The sequence below is a fragment of the Chelonoidis abingdonii genome, chromosome 10, assembly GCF_003597395.2.
Source record: "Chelonoidis abingdonii isolate Lonesome George chromosome 10, CheloAbing_2.0, whole genome shotgun sequence".
Taxonomy (NCBI): Eukaryota; Metazoa; Chordata; order Testudines; family Testudinidae; genus Chelonoidis; species Chelonoidis abingdonii.
Genome location: NC_133778.1, coordinates 39191429 through 39213879, shown reverse-complemented (window position 1 = coordinate 39213879; position 22451 = coordinate 39191429). Strand labels below are relative to the sequence as shown.

The 22451-nt window shown below is 40.9% G+C and overlaps 1 pseudogene; it reads right to left on the bottom strand.

Annotated features, from left to right (window-relative positions):
- LOC116827195 (dynein axonemal heavy chain 11-like) overlaps positions 1 to 22451 on the bottom strand; it is a 209705-nt pseudogene that overhangs the window by 6000 nt on the left and 181254 nt on the right.

Genomic DNA, 22451 nt, shown 5'->3' with positions numbered 1-22451 from the left:
CAAACATCTGTGCATATCTCTCTATCAGTGTTATAGAGGGCAAGCAATTTATGGGTTTACCCTGTATAAGCTTTATACAGGTTAAAATGGATTTATTTGGGGTTAAAGACAGGAATATGTTTGTAAACGGCTTTCAATTAAATCTGCAGCTTTGGGGCACGTGGTTCAGACCCTGGGTTGGTGTTGGAGCAGACTGGCGTGTCTGGCTCAACAAGACAGTGTGCTGGAGTCCCAAGCTGGCAGGGAAAGCAGGGGCAGAAGTAGTCTTAGCACACCTGTTGGCAGTTCCTAAGGGGGTTTCTGTGACCCAACCAGTCACAGATACATTAATCTGTCACTAATACTGTACTTAGTGGTAGGGTTTTGTCACATAAACAAGCCTTTACACTTCTCCATTTTGCTGTGTGAAATGCAGGCAAACATAGAAACTGAAGCAGCAGAATATGACAGAAAAAGGTTTAGCAAAAGGCCATCTGGTTCAACATACCAGTCCTTCTTAAGGGGGTAAGTTAGGACTTACATTTACCAAAGGACTGAATCAGAAGATGTGTGTGAGAGGTAGCTAGTTTTAGTTATTTGAAGCCATTAAGGTGCCAGTATAAACAATCTCTTATCAGTTTTCCCTTGAATTTGGGCATATGTATGGTTACAACAGAAGCTGATCAAATTGGGATGTTAAGTAACAAGTGCAAACAATAACTGAAGGGAAGCGTCAACATTTTCTTAAAACAAAGGTGGAAAAAGGAGCCTACAGTAACTAGGCAGGGGCTACAGATCATTCAAACTGTGATAGTGTGACCCGTGCAGTATGGCAACTAGCCTGAAAGCCTTAGCCACTAAGGCAAAAAACAAGCTAGAATAATGACATTAACTCAGACATTCCCATAGATCCCCTGCCCATCTTGGCATCTTGGTCTCTTTTCCCCACTGGCAACTCCTGCCCTGTGATAACCCAATATGCTTTTTGCATGTAGTCGGTGGTGTTGAATTGCTGTTAAGTCATTGCATAAACTGTAGCATTATGCCAGACTAACTGGCCTTTTCCCAACCATGCAAATTATGGTTCAAGCTAAGGCTGCCTTAAATGTGCTCTTTAAAATCAGGGCACTTTGTTTATTATCAGTGACCAGCACAGCCGAAACAAGAGTTAGATTTTTTTTCATTTTATTTTTTGAATGATCAGAAATGATAACCAGATTTCTGTCCCGTCTGACGCCACCACATGCACACACACAGCATTAGACACTCAGAATATACCAGGATGCACTGGTTGACTGGCCACCATATTTGTAGTATTTCTTTTACTTACCAAAGGCAGTAGGGGCACTGATGATAAACAAGATGCGCTGTATTAACTTGGTATTTGTTGCTTACTGCATAGCTCTTGGAGTGATAGTCTATTAGGATGGCTCAGCTGTTCATGGGTGGAGTCAAAGGTCAGGTTCCCATCTTCCTGTTGCCTAAGTTAGGCATGAAATAGGAGTAATATGGAGACAACACCTTATAAACCCTTCCCCCCCCCCCACTGGCTGATTCAGGAGTAATCTTTGTACCCTCTGCAGGGAGCTTCAGCCATGGTATGTTTATGCTGTGTCCGTGCTTTTATAAAAAATGCTCCCCAGTTTGTAACAATACTTTGAACTTCTGTGGTGCCTTTCAGCTGAGGCTCTCTGTGTTTTAAAAGAACTAAAATGCTCAGCACATTGTGAGGTAGCCATGCATTGTTTGAGGCTCAGAGAAGTTAAGATATGACCTAAGTCACTTGAAGAACCGGGCAGAGAACTCCTAATGTCTCACTGCGAAGCCTATGTGCTAATCATGCTACTTCTCATCTAATTTTCCGAAAACCCAGGTCTACGTTCTTAACCGCGTTTCCTCATGTCTATACATAGTGTATGTAATAAATATAGCATTGTTTCAATGGTCACAAGGTATTAGTTTCCAACTCCATTTAATCAGCTGGAAAGTAATCCTTTAACAATTGGGTGTAGATATGGTGATGAAAGAGAGAGAGAAAAATGTCTTTTTACTATTGTCACGGCTACGAGATCTTGTCTCCTTTGGAGGTGTATAACTCTTGTGCGTGCCATTTACATGGATTCCTGACAGAATAGGATCCTAAAGCTACAATGTCCTTCATGCATAGCTGCCAATTCTCTACAAAGCTTACACCTCACAGGATTCAACAGTATTGGTTCTTCTGGGATCAATGAGAAATTCACCAGTCATCTCCACTAGCTCTGAATTACAGAGCAGAACCAGATCAAATACAGAAGAGTTCCCTCATTTATCCTGCCTCTGAAACACTTCAGAGTATGTGCTGCATTCATTTTGTGTAGGCGGGTTGGTGTCTAATCTATTCTGTGAACATATTTATAAAAGATTAACCTGTGCCTAGTGTTCCTGAAATTGATTTAGTTAAAATACATTTTTTCCACTTGTCTCAGCCATACATATCTTTTCATTTATCTTTGATATTAGTCATTTTCATTGGAGCATAATGCACTGTACATTATCAGTATTTCTTCTGCATATGACACAGCTTTCTCCTAGCCAATACCATTCAGAAGATTGTATGCTCTATGTCTAAGAATTTTAGCATACAGTTAATGCATTCACTAATGGCTTGGACTATGATTCTTAACAAATAGCTGAACACCTGCGATTTTATAGAATGTTGTAACTTTAAAAGTATTTAGGAGCACCATGGAACCACAAGGTCATGCATCATGGCACCTGAAAAGCATCCAGGTGCAATGCATACAAGTACATATGCACATGCACTTGCATGTCTATACTCCTTGCACCTCCCATTTTATATATGATCCAGTAAGGTGTGAATCTCCTGCAACTGTAAAAAGCTTCATATATGTTTAAAAAAAATGTATTTAAGTGCAGATGATACTTGATTGATTTAGGGGAATGATTAAAAGGAAATGCATGTTTATAGCTTGGTTATCCTGAGGAGACAGGATCTGCTTGCCATCTACAAGTATTTGAAGAAGGGAGCAAACTTTGATTCTGGGGATTTAACTAGAAAGGTTGGGATGAAATTAAGAATGTATCAGTTTGGGTCGAGACAGACAACATTCACTACTGGTCAGGTTCATGAAATAGTCTCCCAAGGGAATTGTTGGAAAACCCATCATGTGAAAGATTTAAAATTACTAGACTTGGGAATTCAAGATGCCACCAGCAATGGCAGCCAAGATCACTTAATTCTCTGCTTCTCTAACAAGCATGTTCTCGTACCCTTCATGAATAGGAACAGTTTTAGTCAAAATTCCTAAAGATACAACCTCATCCTTCAAGTCCCTCCTGAAAACTCACTACCTCTTTAATGAATACAGTATAGTGCAAATTGTTAACAGCTAGGCAGGTAGCGAGCTGTGATTACTGCTCCCAACTAAGAATTGCAAGTAGGCTATTTTTTATTACTCTATTTCCCCCCTCCTCACTCTGACCTGCTGGTTTATCTCATCGAGCTATTACGCCTTGTCTTTTAGATTGTGAGATCTTCGGGGGCTGTCATTTGCTGTATGTTTCTACAGCACCTATCACAATGGGGCCTGGTCTGGTTAAGTGTTACCACAATACAAATATTAAACACCATCATCCAGTGCTACAGTGGAGTTGAATTGGGTGACCTTAATAGGCTGGTCCCATTTCTACTGATAGGCATTTGAAAAGCACACGATAGATTTCAACACTGTAGCCTGTGGTCTCAGATGCTGTAGTTTGCAGTTCAGGTGTGCCCTGCTTTTCAGCCTAAGATGGTGCTGTTCATATTTAAGATTTTAAATTTGTGGATATTAAATTTCCACATGAGTTTCACTATGAACCCCATTGTTATTTCTCATTGCTCTGATTTAGAAAATTATTGAAGCTTTACAATATATTTGATTTATTTCTTTTTGTAATAATTGGCTCTTGTAAGCCATTGTTCATGTGTTATCCATGCTTAGCACAAAACTGCTCTGCATATATTGGAAAGGCAGGGTTTTTTGGAAAAACCTGGATTTGTTCTTCAGCGTCTTATGCATTGTGGATCCAGGCAACTGATGGTGTAATTGGTTGATTACTGATTATATGTTTCTTATGTCTGCACTTTGAGTTGGTGCATTTTGTTCAAGTTCAGCCAGTTCTGCGTTTTGTTATTTCCTTATTTATAACCCATTGGTCAGGCATCTTGCAGTATTAGTTTTTTTCACTGTCAAAATCTCTTATTTTGATACGATGTAACACAAAAGTCAGCATTGTTTTCCCCAGAGCCCATCAAGCAATTTTTATAGTTCATTATCTTCCTTATGGGTTTAATGTCAACTCAGAAGCTTGAAAACGTGTCTTTTTTTTGCCAAGACAGTGATACTTTCACCATGGCACATTGTGTGAGTTTTTCTTGTTTTGAATGCAGCTGAAAAATAAATGTTTCTCAGTTTAACAGCAACCTCTTCACATTAAGTTCTTATATCAAATTATCTTTTTATTTCAGCATAGGTCTGCAATTGAATTTAATTAACTATTTCTGAGCAGACAGCAGTCAGAGCAGAAAACTGTATAACTATAGGGGCATCTAAAACAGGTTAATTTTTTTGCCTATTTCTAGCTGTATCATAGAGCCACGCTTGCAGGCTCACTTTGGTGTGTCATGTACAAAAACTTGTACAAGGGTGGGAGGGTTTTTTTAATCTGAAACTCTTTTAGGGCTTGGCTACACTTGCAAGTTGCAGCGCTGGTGAGGGGGTTACAGCGCTGCAACTTAGCAGGTGTCTACACTTAAAAGCTCAGCCAGCGCTGCAACTCCCTGTTTGCAGCGCTGGCTGTACACCTGGGTCTGCTCCGGGTAGCGAGACCAGCGGCTGGTGAGCAGCGCTGGTCATCAGTTGGACACCACCACGTTTTTATTGGCCCCAGGGTATTAGGACTTATCCACCTTGCCTTTCAGCCTCTCTGTCACCGCTTAGCACTCCACTGCCTGGCTCAGGTGACCGTCCTTTAAATGCCCCGGAATTTAAAAATCCTCTTCCGTTTGCTCAGCAGGCGTGGAGTGCATCATCAATGCAATCAATCAGCAACAATGCCTTCACGCCAACGTTCCCCAGCATGGAGCTGCCGAGCTGCAGGATCTAATCATGGTGGGGAGAAGAGACAGTTCAGCTCCCAGCTGCGATCAAGCCGCAGAAATTATGAATATCTACGGCCAGATATCACAAGTCAATGCAAGACAGGGCTATGACCGAGATGCCGTTCAGTGTAGGTTAAGGTGAAAAGAACTGAGAGTGCCTACAGCAAAAGCCCGTGATGGAAACGCAATCGCTCTGGTGCTGCCCCACACCTGCCGGTTTACAAGGAGCTGGAGCGATACTGGGAGTAACCGCACTGCCAATCCTTAGATCATATCGACAGTTCACAGTCCGGAAGCCAGGTGAAGGGACACAGAGGTGAAGTTCCTGCAGACTGCAGCAGAGCTGTTTTCTACCCAGGAAGAAGCAAGCAGTCGCTGGGTGCTACTAAATTGAGGAAGGATCAGAGGAAGTCTGTTTCCAGGTAAACCTTATTACAAGATGAAATGTTTGGGAGCAGGGGCTAGCTAGATAGTGGAATAGCCCATTGATTTGATCTATACGTCGTGGTAATCTGCCCTTAATCCTCTCAAAAAGTTCAACCAGAGCGTGTGCATAATGCGCTTCAACAAGTTTATGGGGAGAGCAACTGTGTTCCTTGTCCCAATCCAGGCTAACATTCCCGCGCCATTGTGCCCTGGGGGTGGGGGATCATGGCTACACCACAGGGAAGCTGCGTAGGGACCAGGGCGGAATCCACATAGCGTAGAAGGGTCTCCGCTCCTCGCAGGTGACCCTGAGCAGCGAGATTATCGGAAGGTTACAATTCTGTTGAAAATGCAAGGGATACTGTTACAGTGCTATTCCCTGTACCTGATCTTGCATAAACCCTGGCTTTAACAGGGAAGAAAAGGCAGCCTGAAAACCCCCACCCTGCCCCTGTAGCCACGTGTGCAAAGATCCTTTCTCTGATTTCCCCTGTACTGAATCTTTGCAATAAACACCCATGGCTGAAAGGCAGCCTGAAAAACCCCCCCTGCCCCTCGTGAGCCGAAGTTGCAAAGATGCCCTTTCCTCTGATTTCCTGTACCTGAGCTTTTGCATAAACCCCATGGCTAACAGGTATTTCCCGCACCTGACTTTGCTGTTTCACAGAAAACCCATGGCTCCCATGTCAATTCATCCCCAACCTTCCTTTCCCAGTGTGCTGCAATTGTTATTTCCCGTAGCAAAATGAACCAATCAGACCTACTTTTCCCCAGTGATCCAAATGGATTTAACTCACCATGTGTTTCCATCTGCTGCAGTGTCCAGAAGGTGGTAAGTCACACTGTCTTGAGAATGATGCCACAAATACCTAAAAACAAGCTTACTGCTGATTAACATTTATCTCTGTTTTTTTAAGTTGTCCTTGAGTCCCATCTGGACGAACAGACAACTTTCTGCAAAGGCTAAGAAAACTTAGAGAAAAAAGCCCTGGGAAATTCGAAGGAACAGCTTGTGAGCAGTCATGAATATGTATTTTCCCCAGAACATTAAAAAAAGTTACGAGCATTGCGGGAAAAACGTAGCATTAAAGAAGGGACAGGCAGCAAAGAGAACCACAGATCGGCTGTAAGCTCATGGAAAGCCACACAGACCTCATGCAGTCAAATGGTAGACATGCAGGCAGACACTACCGTGGATGCCTCAGCCCATCTCCAAACTCAACACATTGTGCCCCAGCTGTTTCCTGCAAAACACCCATTTCCAGCATACTGTTCTTAACCACCACACAACTGCCCCCAACACCAATGACGTTCACCTCAAAACCCCTGATAACTACAATCCTTACCCTATGCAACTCAACCCCCATCACCATGCAGCATTTAATCCTCACAGTGCAGCAGGCAGTGCATAGCCCCTCAAGGAAAACATATCAAACCTGTGAGTGTAATGCATCCTCCCGTACCCCCCCTTCCTGTTTTATGTACTGTATTTTTTAATCAAGGAATTTCATGTCTTTTAAAACAGTTTTTATTATTAGCAGAAAGTGTAACATACCGTACCACAAGTGAAAAAGAGAACTGCAAATGCATTGCAACCACTTGCAAGTAACGCTGTGGGCACTGCACTGAAACTGCAAGTGAAGGCAACCCACATTACTGTTGGCTTCACCTCAAAGTGCTCCTTTAAGGCATCCCTAAATCCTGAAGCACTGTGCTGGCTCTCTAGTAGCCCTGCTCTCGGCGTGCAAATTCAGCCTCCAGGCTTGAACCTCGGAGGCCCATTCGTCACGGAAGGTTTACACGCTTGCCCTTCATCAAATAATTATGGAGTAAGCATGCGGTTATATCGCTGGGATGCTGCTTTCCACCAACGTTAGCTTCCCGTAGAGACTGTCTCCATCTCCCCTTCAGTCCAAAGCAACACTCCACAGTCATTCTGCACCGGCTCAGCCTGTAGTTGAACCGGTCCTTGCTCATTGTCAACTTCCCGTAACGGTGTTCATGAGCCAAGGCCATTAACGGGTAAGCGGTCTCCAAGGATCACAATTGGCATTTCGACGTCCCCCAGTATCTTACGGCCTGGAAAAAAAGTCCCTGCCTGCAGCTTCCTGAACAGGCCACTGTTCCGAAAGATGAGCCTCATGCACCTTTCTCAGCCATCCGTGTAATGTCAGTGAAAACGCCCACGGTGATCCACCAAGCGCCTGGAGAACCACTGAGAAATACCCTTCCGATTAAATGTACTCGGATGCCCAGTGGTTGGTGCAGAATAGAATATGCCGTCCCATCTATCGCCCTTCCACAGTTAGGGAAACCCTTTTGGCAAAGCATCCACAATGTCCTGCACATTCCCGCAGAGTCACGGTTCGTCTGAACAGGATGCGATTAATGGCCTGCAAACTTGCATCACGCACTATTCGAACGGTCGATCTTTCCCACTCCAAAGCTGTTTGCGACCGAATCGTAGCTGTCTGGAGTTGCCAGCTTCCAGACGCAATAGCCACCCGCTTCTCCACTGACAGGGCAGCTTCAGTCTCGTGTCCTTGCCCTGCAGTGGGCGAGCTCAGCACAACAGTCCCATGAAAGTGCTTTTCGCAATCCTAAGTTCTGCCAGCCACTGCTCGTCATCCCAGTAACTGCAGATATGTGATCCACCACTCAGTAGCTTGTTCCTGAGCCCAAAGCCGGCGTTCCACCGCAGAGCACCGTCCGTTACTGCGACACCAGCAATTTAGTGTCAGCCCGCGTCAGCCGCATCTATTTATCATCTGAGCTCTCACTGTCACTTTGGAAAGCATAAGGAATAAGATCAACTGCCAGACGATGTCTGGCAACAATTCATCAACAACATCCAAGCAACTCGGGCTCCATTCTTACGAATAATCAACGCGGCAGATCACAATGCACCAAAACGGCTGAAAAGGGAAGCGATGCACCACGGGTCATTGGAACAGAAAGCGGAATGACCGCACCCTTCCGTCCCTTCCCAAACCCCAGCAGCAAATTGGGACGAGGGCTCTGTGGGATAGCTGCCCACAATGCACCACTCACAACAGCGCTGCAACTGGTGCAAGTGTGGACACACTGCAGCGCTGGTCGCTGTCAGTGTGGACACACTGCAGCGCTGGCCGTACACAGCTGTACGACCACAGCTGTAACTGCCAGCGCTGCAAAACTGTAAGTGTAGACAAAGCCTGAGTTGCCTTTCCAGCTATAGCTTCCACTCCCTTTTTTATGTAAGTAACATGTATGGTGCACTTTCACTGAATCCCAAATCAGTGCATGTTACAGTTTTTTGTCTGGCTTCACAGAAAAAAAAATCTGTGCCTCAGGTGTTCTGTGTAACTGATATTGTTGTAATGTCACCCTTCCACTTGATTGACAGGCATCTTCCTGAATGCACAGTACATTTCATCCTGGACTGCTCCACGATTATCACCATTATACCATCCCTCACTCCCATTCTCCCGTTCTTGTTGTATTCCTCGCTTTTTTTTTTTAAACTAGGATTCCCTCTCAGAAGAGTAATACCTGCCAACTCTTTCACATCAGCAGCTGATTCTGTTAAAATATTTAAAAGGCCTTTTCCTTTTAAGCATGTTGTTTTTCACTCTATGAGGGAGGGAGACAGTGTGTTCATAGGATATGTTTTCCTGTGCCTGCCTCTGCTTATCTTGTATAGCACTGTCACATTTTCCAAGGTGCAGTTTTCTGGATTTTGCAGCATCCTTTGTAGAATTTTGCTGTATTTGTTGAAAGCCAGGGTGGGAGGGCATGTGAGATCAGATTTTTTTCAAATGGATCTTACAGATTTCTCTGAACTGCTGTGACCTGCGAATCAAAGCATCAGTACATTTCTTGTTGTTATGCCACTTATCATCTAAGTTTCAACCACCATCTTTCCATCACAGGTCTCTTCTCTTCTTGAGAGCCATTCAATGTTGCTTCATAATAGATCACTATTAGGTAATGCGAGGCACACCTTCCACCCGAGGGGCAGACATGCTGTCTCTAGCCCATGGGTCACAGGGAAGTGACTACTGGTGGAAGGGCAAGAGAATGAATCCAGGCCTCTTGTCTGGCCGAGTAAAACACTAGCCCTGGGCTCCAAGGCTAGCTCTTGTAAGAAAGCATTTGACAGGTTTTGCATTAGTTTCAGACAGCTGTAAAAAAGATCCTGAGAGATCATACAGATAATACAGTTACTAGGTAGTCTGACATTTATCTCCTTAAATTAATCACTCATACTTGCTGTTTCTATGACATTTGCTGAGCCCATGAAGCTCAAACTGTGCATTTATTCAGATTTTTGCCCTTCAACTCCTTATCCCACCTCACCCCACTTTGAAACAGCATCTGTTTAAAAAAAGCAAAGGATTTTATCTGGTGTCTCATCTCGTGACATGTCAGGCAGGGATACAGGAGAGGCAGATTTTAAAATTAGGATGAGTGAGGCATCATCTTACCTTGCAATGTGTGTGCCAGAGAGAGGCTATCCTCCACCGATAGCAATAATACAAATTATTACAGAAAGGATTTTTCACATGCAACAGTCAATCAGGTTTTATTTGCAGGCTCTAACAGTGGGCTACTGGTCTCCCTCATCCATGTGGGCTCTCTGACCAATGGATCAGTGCAGTTTATCATTCCTTTAGCCACACCCATGCATATTCTATGGGCCATCCTCAACCCCACACCTCCCTTATGCTCAGTCAGAGAAAGCTGGCACAGAGCCCAGCTGTGTAGCACAGAGTCCTCCTTGCACTGCATTCTGCTTTTCAGTGATTTCACTGCACTTTGAACCTTATGCAAAGGACAATCCTTCATGTTAAATCCTAATACTTCTGTCAGATATGTTTTAAACAATCAGTGCGTACTTTCACCCTCCTCTCCAAACATGAATATTGTGTCTAGCTTGACTCTCCCATAATTTTTTTTAAAGAGCAGCTGTGTTGTCCTTTATGAGAACAGCTTGTGATTTACCATGACTGCTTTATTTCCCCATGGCAGTGCTTACTGTCTTCAGGACAGGTTGTCTATCAGATGCTCCACAGTGCTCCAGTTTTCCATCAAGGGAAGCTAAAGTCCCATGATGCTCTGGTTGATCTAATCCAAAATCCACCTCTGGTGCTTCATGATTTCCCTCCTCTGATCAACAAAATGTCCTCCATACCTTTTCCTCTTCCAGGGGTCTGAAATGGCCTCAGATGAACTCATCTGGTTTGGACTTGTTTTGCTTTTTGACACTCTCTACTGCTATGCCTGCCAGTTCCTGGCAGAGCTTTGCTGTCCCTTGGGTGGCTCTACAGAGATGGCATAGTGCAGACTGGTAGAGATGAGCCCCCCCCCCCCCCCCCCCAGGATGGCATCAGTACAAGATGAGAGAACCCAGAACTCCTTGGGTGGCTTCTAGTGGTTCCACTAGTTGGTGGCAGTGGAAGCTGGCAGAGCTTCATTCTCCCCTTCTGTCTGCTTATGGGAGTGTTTCAGAGGTATTTAACCAGATGCTTTTGTCAACAAATAACTACTGATCATCAGTGAATTTTTTTCTTCTCCTCACTTTCACTCCTTTGTGCAATAAGATACCCAGGACTGATCCTAGACTAATGTATATTTCTGGAAATGATGCCCCATTAATGCTACCCATCACAACGGCAGAACTGGGTGGGTCAGCGCTGTCTGCCTGCTCTGAAACATCTCCTCCAAGTTTCTTTGCCCTTAATGCAAAATGCTGTGCAACGGTTACCACTGGAGTCTGACCCTTTCTCCTCCATGTACCCAACAAGGTATTTGTTACCTATTATGTATCATGACCCAAACAAAAGACCTGAGCCCAAATTTTGTCTTTCAAGTGGTAGATACTACATGTTACAGCTCTCTGCCCACTCACTTTGAAGAGCACTCACAGCTTGATTTGAAAAAAGAAAGAAAAGTGAGAACAAGAACATTGCAGAAATTGTCCAATGTCTCCAACCAGAGCAAGGTAAATGCAAAATTTTTTTGCCTTTCACTGCTGTTAATATCAAACTACAAAAAGCTATTCTGAATTACGCACAGATGTAGGATATTTGCTGGAAAAAAATCCAATCGTTTATATTCTGTTTTTCTGATGGGCAAGAGGCACCGTCCAATCTGATTGACTGTTGGCATGCAACTTACTACTGAGCTAGACTGTATGTTGATGGATAAGCCAGTCTCATCCAAGTGTCAGGAAGATTATATGAAAAGGAAAAAAAAAAAAAAGAGCTGTCGGTAGTTGCTCCATCTCTGAGGAGATTGCCAACTCACCCTAACAAAAGAAAACATTAGTGTGCTATTTGCGTCTCACAAAGAGACTGTGATAAGATGACATGATAAATGATAGAGAGCTTTTTTCCCCCCAATAAAAACACATAAGGTAGCTAAATCATAAAGTGTAAGGAATATCTTAGCTCTTTGAATTGGGGCAAGCCATTTATTAAAAATAAAAAGGTGAAATTGTCAGAAAAATGAGTGTCATTTCTGTTTTTTCTTTATTTCTTAAATTAACTCAAATTACATTATGTAGGGGAAATACATATATATACACTGAATATCCTAAGAGCTGTCTCTTTCTGCGCTCACACAAAATTGCACAGGAAAGGTTAGGAGCTTCACTTTGTTTGTATTAATGGCTATTTGAGTGCCCCAATTTTATAAGTATTAATTAAAAATAGAAATGTATGTATTTCTTGTTGTCAAATTTGGAGTCCACTTTCAAAATTTGGCACTAATGATCATATCTTCAAAACTTAGTTGTAGAATTATGTGCATTTATCACAGCTTTGCACACAAAGCACTTGATCATAAATGCAAACTGCTGCTTAGGCATCTAGAAAGCCAGTTAGATGCACAGATGTGATCTGAACGTGCATTAAGTCCAAACACAGCAGGCAGGTTACTGCATTAACATTTGTGTATCCAAATATCAGGCTTCCCTTTGTAAACATTTGGCCCTAAATAGTCAAGATTAGTGAATGTTGTTATCTACACACTCTGGTCATACACAATGAATAATAACTACAAATAAAGGAGAGAATTATATCACAAACCCCTACAGGTTAATTATAAACTATTGCTACAGTCTTACTTATGTTAGTATTCCTGGAGCACTTATTGAACATATGACCAGGTAGGACAGCATGTATCAACCTCATTTTAAACCTGGGTATGTTCTGAGGCTGAACCTTATCCAATGGCTAATGATTACCTTCTAATCATGGTCAAAGGCACATGCTAATCCACTTAAGTGTTCCAGCAGCTGTATAGATTGTGGACCATTCAATATTTTTGTCTTGGTGATCAGACCTCATGGTGGATTTGAGTGGGTCCATTTTTTCCCGCTCCCAGAGAATTCCCAAAGTGGGTATTGTCTTCTAGCCTAAGGGTTGCCCCATGGGGGCATTCCCAAAATAACCACCACAGCTGGCAACCCCTCTTGGTGGCAGTTGCAGCAGAGAGGCTGAAGGAATTAATGGGTATGGGGACTAACTCCCCTCTCACCAGCTCCAAGCTCAGGCTGAGGCACAATGACAAGGCAATATTCAGAAGGTTGTACTGTCATGTCCTAATCTGGGGATAAATGGAGGCTTTCAGTCTTCTGAGCAGCACTTTTTGTGATCACCCATTTCACACAATTTAAAAACCAAACAAGCCATTTTAGAGTTGACAAACCATGTAATAATATTTTTTAAGGTCCGTGCAATATGAGATGCCAGAATGCCTCCCAAAATGCAGACATCTACTATATGCATACACGGTCGAGCCTTTACTTGGACTGAATCATCCCACAAGGCAGGTAAGCAAAGCACACATACCTCCAGAACTAAATCAAGTCCCTTAAGTAAATGCCTTATCTCATGTATTAGCATATTCATTCTCTCATATTCTTGAAAACAAATCAATATACATGGGGAGCATTCTGCTGTTTTGAGATAATGTCAGACATGTTATATTCTTCGGGAAGTTTCTCTTGTATGTCATCTAGTATTCCTTTACCTTTATGTTTTTCATGGTGGAAGTTTCTTACATATCCAGTTCTGTGAGCATTCGTAGAATTTAGGGCGCTATTTACATGCAGAGGAAGTTAAAAACATACATACATGCTTAACTTTATGCACTGAGTAGTTCCACTGATTCGTGTGGGACTAATCTCAGTGCATCACATTAAGTACACCTCTACCTCAATATAACGTGACCTGATATAACACGAATTTGGATATAATGTGGTAAAGCAGTGCTCCGGGGCAGGGGGGCGCTGTGCACTCCGGTGGGTCAAAGCAAGTTCAACATAACACGATTTCACCTATAACGCAGTAAGATTTTTTGGCTCCCGAAGACAGCATTATATCGAGGTAGAGGTGTACATGCATAAATTGTAGCAGGAATCTTAGCAGGCCAACATCTAAATGTTAACTACCTGGGGAAAACTCCAGCATGACCTTTGGAAAATAAGACCTCTTAATGTGCATGCTTACATTGATTGGAAAGATTGTCTGAATGCAAAGAAGAAAGTCACAGCTTGGGTGTCTGACAACTGACTACTACTTTTGCGTCTTGCAGTCATGTTGTAGCTGTGTTGGTTTCAGGATATGAGAGAGACAAGGTAGGTGAGATAAAATCTTTTATTGGCCCAAATTCTGTTGGTGGAAGGGACAAGCTTTCGAGCTTCACAGAGGTCCTCAGGTCACCACTTTGCTAGCCACTCCATTATTGTGATACTAAATTGTACCTCTGGCACGATCTGCCCCATTCACACAATTGTGTTTGTGTGTGGGATGGAGAATTGCAGCTGCTTTTGTAGCACCATCTCCCACTGTGTCTCTGCGCTTGGTGTGTCTGGGAATTGGCACGTAGGATGAAAGAAAACCAGCCTCACCAGAAATCTGCCCAGGAGTTCTTCCAGCTCCTCCTTAGAAGAGGGCAGGAGTATCAAGGGACGCTACTGATAGGGGAAGCTGCAATATTTGAGAGAATCAGGCACTCCCAGCATGAGAGTATGGAGGTACATCCGCATAGATATATTTGGCCTCCTCTGAATTCTCCACAGAACTTGGGGGCTTTGTCTTTAGGAATGGGAAGGGAGTGGAAACAAACCCTACTCTCCCTTCTCTGCATCAGTTTGGAGGAAATGACGCAAGAACGCTTCACAGGGTTTTCCTAGAGGAAGGCAAGTTTTGGGGTACAGTTCATGGAAAAATGGGATACTGCAGCTTGACAAAGGATTCTAAATAGCTGAGTCCTACTAAAGCATAATAAGACTCAAAAGGGATTGCTGTGTGATTCAAAACAGTGTTTAATGTATTCAGATTTCTTTCATGTATCACTTAGACTGTAGATCATTTCGTCGCATTACAAATTTCAAATCAAAGCTTTTTATAAAGCCATACAAAATAGCTTTTACTTGTGAAACCAAAGAGCCAACAGAAAAAACAAACAAGCGCTACACCATCTTGTGAAGGATTTGCAATCTGTTTTTACTGACCTTTTCTTCCACAGTCTGCGAGACTCCTTCCCCAGTAAACGAATCCTTGGATTGCAGTTCCAACAGCGTATAGAACAGTTTGTCTGAAGTCACTGTCATGAATTCAATCTCTGCATTGGGGGGCAGATCACAGTGGATGGAGTCTTTCAGGAGGTAAATTTCATCAGTGTATTTATGACAACGTTAATAATCCAGGAACACAAACCTAGCTTCCTGTCAAAAAAAACCCCAACCAACAAACAAAAGCAAAAAACAAAAAACCCCCACAAGTGACAATCCTTGCTAAACAGAAAAAGGAACCTGTTAGCTATAAATCAAATTATTCTGTTATGGAGTCATTGCTGAGAATGACACTACTTCTTAACAGTTTATGTCCATGAAAATTAATCAAATTTGTTCCATATTTTAATTAGCTTCTTTATATCCCATACAGATACTGATGTTCAAAAGACAAAAACTACATGAATTTGCAAAAAAATCAGGTTTTTCTTCAGTTAGCAAAAATATAATGATAATTTTAATTTTAAAAATAGAAATATTTTAAAGGAAAAATGTTATTTCTGCCAAATTACAAAGTGCTGCTTTCTGGTGTAACATTATTGTTCCTTATGCCAATTTATTAAATAAAGCAATTTATAGTAGTATCTCTGAAAAATGCCATCCTTTCTTGAAATGAAAGTGAGTGATATAAGGTTTGCAAAATAAAGAGGCACATTTTTTTCCTTCAGATTATTACCAAAATACATGCATTGTCTATTTGACAATCAATACACTCCATAAAATAAAATGGAGCTATGGTATCATCATCATAATTTCTTTTCAAATGGCTTGCTGAGAGCCAGATTTTATCCTTTAGGGAACAGAATGGCAAAATTGTTTAATTCAATATCATATATTCATAATAAGCTGTAATTCTGCTGTATCTCAAAACTGCTACACAAATATTTTAGGCTCACTAGACATTTAAAACAACAGACAGGTGGGAGTACATTTATTTATTTACATTTGTACTGACTTAAAATTCAAAATGCTATTTGATGCTTTTGAAGTATTACTGTGGGATGCTAAATTACTACTGAAATCTTACAGTTTTGTGATACCTTTCAACCTGCCAAGATACATAATGATGGTGGTGATGGTGATGATGATAACAACAATAGCAGTAGTGCAGGATCCTTAAAATAATGTGGGGCTCATTTCTGAAAGATAAATACCATTTTCTCTAACTTCAGTTTTGTGATTCAGCATTTGTGATGCAAGTAATCTGCAATAATGAAAGTAAAATAACCCCAGGTTTGTGTAGGATGGAGACACATTTGAATCTAAAATGAGGCACCCTCCCTTATAATGAAGGACATGTTAGCAGCGTGCAGTGCCATGATGCAAGGCTTCCTCTAGAGAAACTGCAGAAAAGTTCATCTTCAGAAATGACACTATACTGAAAAAATGAACAATTATTCCAGATGTGCCTCCTGCCGGGGCTCAAGTTTTTCAGTGCCTCGCCAGATCTGTTTGGAAAAGAGTTTCCCACTGTTTCTTTGAGAGAGAATGCACCATGCTAGTAGGGCCAGAGAAAGCTGAATGACCCCAGATTCATGGCAACCCCAACTGCAAATATGGGTAGCTCCTTGAAAGGAGTCACAGCTTTCCTCCCTGCAGCCCCTCTATATTCTACTCTCTTTTTAAAAATTCTTGTTTCTTTTCACTGCATTCTTCCTTGGCTTTCTTTTAATCCTTTTCTGCTGTTGTTCTTTTGTTCTTGTTCTTGCACTCAGAGCAGGTTACATACTGCTCAGGGTGGATAGGGAATGTACACTACAGGCTCTGTGGGTATGTTCTCTCATAGCTGAGCTGAGTGGCACATGGGACAGGAGAAAGGAAGTGGGCTTAAGCCAGTGAGCTGCTGCCTTGGCCTGCAGCTGTATACATCTGGGGCCTGATTCTCCACTACCTCCCACTTTGTGTAGCTATTTACATATGTACACGGTGTGTATAAAACACTACCAATCTGATCTGGAAGTGTGGTATACCCATTTCGCACAGATGGTTTGTTGAAGAGGGGAGAGAGAAAAAATAGATATAAAAGGACTATGTGTGGTGGCAAATATACTGTTTCATGGGGTAAAGGATGGGGGAATCACAATAGACGATTAGTGTTCCTCTATGTCAAAAGGGATCCCAAAGAAAAGGGTTGGGAACCATTCGTTTACAACAATCAGAATGATCCTGATTCTGTATCCCACAACTCCCATTGATTTCAGTGCAGAATCTTGTCTGTCTAAACAACAATAGTAATAATTGTGCATAAATGAACTTCCTTGTACAGCATGAAGTAAAGGGGCTTTTGCTGTCTCTGCCTCCTACCATGTGATTTTAGAATTTGAGGGAATTCCATAAATATTATAACCTTCTCCACGCTGCATCTGGTACTACATTAGCAGACATCTTGGATGGAAGGGAGATCAGAGACCACCAACAAAAATCATCAGGGGATTGGACAGACAGACTTATGAGCTAAAATAGCTAAGTCCTTAATTGAACCCAGTATGCTTACATGGTTAGAAGGGGAGGAGTACATTTAAGGATGTCTAGATGGAGAAAAAATAATGTTGCTTAAAACCAAAATCTACTTTCAATAGAACTTTGGGCCAATATGGATGCAAGGTTAGATAATCACTGAGGCATCTCCCCTGGCAAACCCTACAGATGTTGCTTTTACTCCAGTCCCATTAACTTCACTCAGATATAACCTTATGTTTCAGGACTTAAACCATATCTAACCACACTGAGCGATCCTACTCTGAAGTTTGTTGTACCTTCCTGTGATGCATCTGGTTCTGGCCACTGTAGGATACAGGACAGTGGACTAGATGGACCATGACTCTGATCAAGTCTGACAATTTCTAGATTCCTATGTCAGATGCTCATTACTATAAGATAGAAGGATATACACCGACTGCATTTTGATATCACATTATTCTAGTGTGTGAATGATGTCTCTAAAATTTCAGCATATCTAGAGTTATTATACAATGAAGTTATCCATCTTAGTCAACTTAACCATATAATTTTTAAACATCAAAAAGTACTAAGTTATTAAAAGCTGATGTTACTGGTATTCTGTTTTTACTTAGACAGCTGAGAATTTGAAAAGGAAGAACCCAAAGCACGATGAGTACAGACCATGTAACATAAAACTGAATACACAACCTGAATTATGTCAGGGTGAGGTGAACTAGTCTGACAACAGTAATAAATGACCCAAACATTTTTATAAAAAAGATGAACGAAATCTTTTCTGCAATTCCTAACAGTTCAGGTAACTTTCTTCACAAATGATCTTACATATTCATATGTCCCTTTAATTCTTGATTCCCATCTAAGACTGAAAGCAGGAAGTTGAAACTATCTTGAGAAAGAACTCTTTGCAGGGTAGTTCTGTCTTAACTGGAATCAGGAAGCATCAGAAGCCTGCTTGAATAAATACACGGCTTGAATCCAATTTTGTTAACATAAGTGATTTGGGGCTAAACAGCCACACCCACATTCTTTGGGGGGATGTATCCTAATCTACCTATGAAGATTTACTAATTGATTTATAAGCAGCTAAGCAGTATCCTTATAAAATAGTAATCAGCAGTCCCAAACATTGCAGAATTACTGTTGTAAGCTTTAGCCTTTTGGATCCTTACTATAAAATAATGTAACATTTTCTTTTTTATATAGAGAGGAGAAGATTCTGTTTTATTGTAAAATGAAACAATTTAAGGTAAATAATGTTATGAAAGGACATAATTTTCACTGCCAATGTAAAAATGGATGCAAGATCCAGGGGAATTAAAAGGTGAAATAGCACATCATGATCCAGCAGTGCACTTATAACAAATAACACACGTTTAAGAAAAATTACATTCCTCAAAAGTGTTAAGTTTACAAATAAAAATGTGCCAGCTTCCAGCAGGGGGAGCTCTAACTCTGGAAACATTTTTGTGGTCGCTGAAGCTTTTATTACCTGATTGGGTTGCATATACTCTTCCAACTATGTGCGACAAAGTCTTTTACCCTAGTCGTCTGTAATATGACCAACATACATAACCTAACCAAACAAGTAACGGAGATCTTCCCAGGGTACCTACAACAAGAAAGGTATTTTTTAAGAGTAGGGTTTGATTCTAAAGGAAATGAAATAATTATTCAGCCAAAGAGCAGAGGCTAGTTAGTGTATCGGGATTGCTATCCTCAGTGAAGAAAGATTCAATTCTATATGCCAGTCAGGTTCAGAACAACAGTTGATGGGGCAGAAAATTTCCACTATTCTACTTGTCACACAAGAGAGGTCGCACAAAGTCATCCTTCGTAGAATGTGTTAATCATCTTTAAAATTCGTATTAAAAATAAAAACCCGGTGTTGCACATATAGGAAACAACAGGATTAGGATTAGGTACAGCACATTTATCAAAGTAGTCAGGGATGGCACATACTTACTTAAATGGGTTAAGGAAATGCAAAAATATCTGAGGATTTGCTTCCAGGTTGTTGTAGAGAACACGGTTGGAAATTGTGAGGTCCCCATTGTTAAAAGGGAACTTTCTGTTCTAGCCCTGAGGTCCACATTTCTGCCACTCATCCAGACAGGCATGACAGTGGCAAAGTGAAAAACAGAATCGTCTTGAATTCCTGTTCACAGGTACACTGATCAAGCAGGTTCTGAAAGATCAGAGAGATTTCACTTATTGAAGAGACTCTATCAATTTGAAAATTTTTGGGTGAAGATTTTGTACCTCCTATAATTATCAGTAACACTGCAGATGACTATAACTGACAGAAGTTAGTGACAAAAGTATCTTCACTATTTTTTGCAGCTTGTTTACTTTGTGCATTTGTCAGCACTTTCTGTGTCATTGTTTCCCCTGTACCTTCCACTACCTATTTCCTTTCTTGCTATAAGACTCCTATAAACATCAACAGGGGAACAAAAAAGATGTTATAATTTCTAAAGGGCTTTTTAAGATGATTTTCACACCATACTATTTAAGATGTGAACTATCAGAAAATAGATTTTTTTTTTGTTATTAGGAAATTTCTTAAAAAATGAAAGTTAATGGTCTCCCTTTAATGTGAATATTCATGTTAAAGAGCCAATTGATTTCTATGACTGTCTGTGCAACATTGCTTGCAATTATTAGTTGTATCAGTGTTTGTATATCTTTTAAATATCAGTACAAGTATTTTAATTAAAAACACATTCTAAAAATGGAAACAAGCTGAGAGAAAAATGACGATGATCTAGTACAACCAAAGTGATGTTTCATATTACATGTGATCAAAACACTTTGGACTAGATGCTTAGCTGGTGTGAATTGGCATAGCCCCGTTGATTTCAGTAAGGTTAATTGATGTACACCAGCACACATCATACACAGTAATAGTACAAAATACTCCAGTGGCATGGGGCACAAAAATTCATGTTCTCGCATCTGAATTAAAGAACAAAATGAAACCAGACCAAAATAATTTCTCATTTCTACACTACAGTAATTATCTGTAATGTCTGCAAACTGTTTCCCATGCACACAGGAATATATTTAATCAGAAGCCATATTTCATGCTTCAGAATGAGAGGATCTAATTTCTTGTCTGATGTACAGTTATGCCGCTATAAGACAATTTTCTGAATGGATCTTTATGTAATGAAGTTTATTCTATTTTATTATCTCACAGCCTGCAGTAGCTGTCAGTGACTTTTCAATTTTAAATGACTTTACAGTGATAAATTTAATAAGCCTATTTTTGTATTTTATAACTCCTGTGATGTTTTACTTGCATGGCCAAAATTATCCAGTGCAGCATAAAGATTAGCCAGCATTCCAGTGGGTGGCTCATTGGTTATTTTAATAGAGTTTTCCAAAATTTCCTTTGGAATGACATGATCTTTAGGAGAAGGGGCAGGTTCACCCGATAGTCTGGGTGACTTCCTTCACTGTTTCTCCAGGAATTCCTCTAATGTGTCAAGCCACTTTGCTACAAGATGAGTTTTCTGGGCAAGGGGGTGGGGAGGTAGGAGAGTGAAATAGGCTTCCCAGTGAGCTATTGATTTGGAATATGAAACATTTTATTGATACAAGCAAATCCCAAGCGTGAGGAAGCAGTTTGATATAGCACAATATTTGAAAAAATCATGTGCATCTGTTTAGCACAATATGCTGCATAATGACAGCAATCTTCCCTGTTTGTATCTATTCATCTGATTATACAGAGTAACAATTCTTTTTGCTACACATTTATTTACCAAAGGATTTTTTTATGGATAATAAATTAGTAAATCAAATAGCATGCGTTTGGTAAAATACTTTAGTCAACTCCACACAAGGCAGATGCAGTTCACATTTTATGTGATATTCAATGACCCATTAACACTCATACCTCAGTATGAAGTTATGAGCTTCTCTTTTGGAAGAGACAAAGGAAGCTGGTAATCATTATTAGCGCTGTTTTATCTAGACACACATTATTTTGAAAAGCTTCCATTTTTAACACTGCAATGTAGCACTGTTGTTATAAAGAGCTTTGACTTACTTGAAGTATAACCCAGTGGCCTTCTTTTGATGCTTTTACCATAGCGATTTCTGTAACTGCTTCCTGTCCTTGACCCAGAGGTACATTGTGAAGTTTTCTGGTGTCAGTGGTAAATTCAAGCTTGCTCCCTAAACAGAACAATATATTGTATCACTTCAACCCAAATAATTAATATCGTTCAAAGAATCACATACTATGCACAGAGCATTTAAATGGTGCACATCATAGAAGTCACTAAACTGAGAACAAAACCAAACCAAAAACAATAAAAAAAAAACCCTCCAAAATATAGTTTCAATATATCAGATGGACTAATATGTTTTATTCCTTTCGTGCTTCTTACAATATAAAATTGCAGATACAATAAGAGGCAATCCAGAAGGAGAACAGCCAACTAATTCCCACTAAAGAAATCACTACCTACTACACACATAAAAAACAATTGTAGCACAAAAAATGCACTTGCTGGTAATGTAATGTAAAGGCAAATATAAAAAAAACTTCTGACTAAAATAATATGAACTGACTAGGGTATCTGTTAAGCAGCTGCACAGCCAGTTTATGTACACACACGGTACAAGGAGTTAACTTGCAGTCATTACATTGAATTTGGGGGGGCGAGGGGAGTGATGGCATAAGGAAGGGTGAGTTGAAATTAACTCATTTGTCTCTTACCAGTGTAACTGGGCCAAATTCTCCTCATGCAAAACTATTGACTTGCACTCATCTAATCAAAACAAATGCTGGCCCTTTATTTTTTCACCAGAGAGCAACCAACAATTGCATTGTACTCTGTCTGAGTCAAGCACTACAATTGTCAT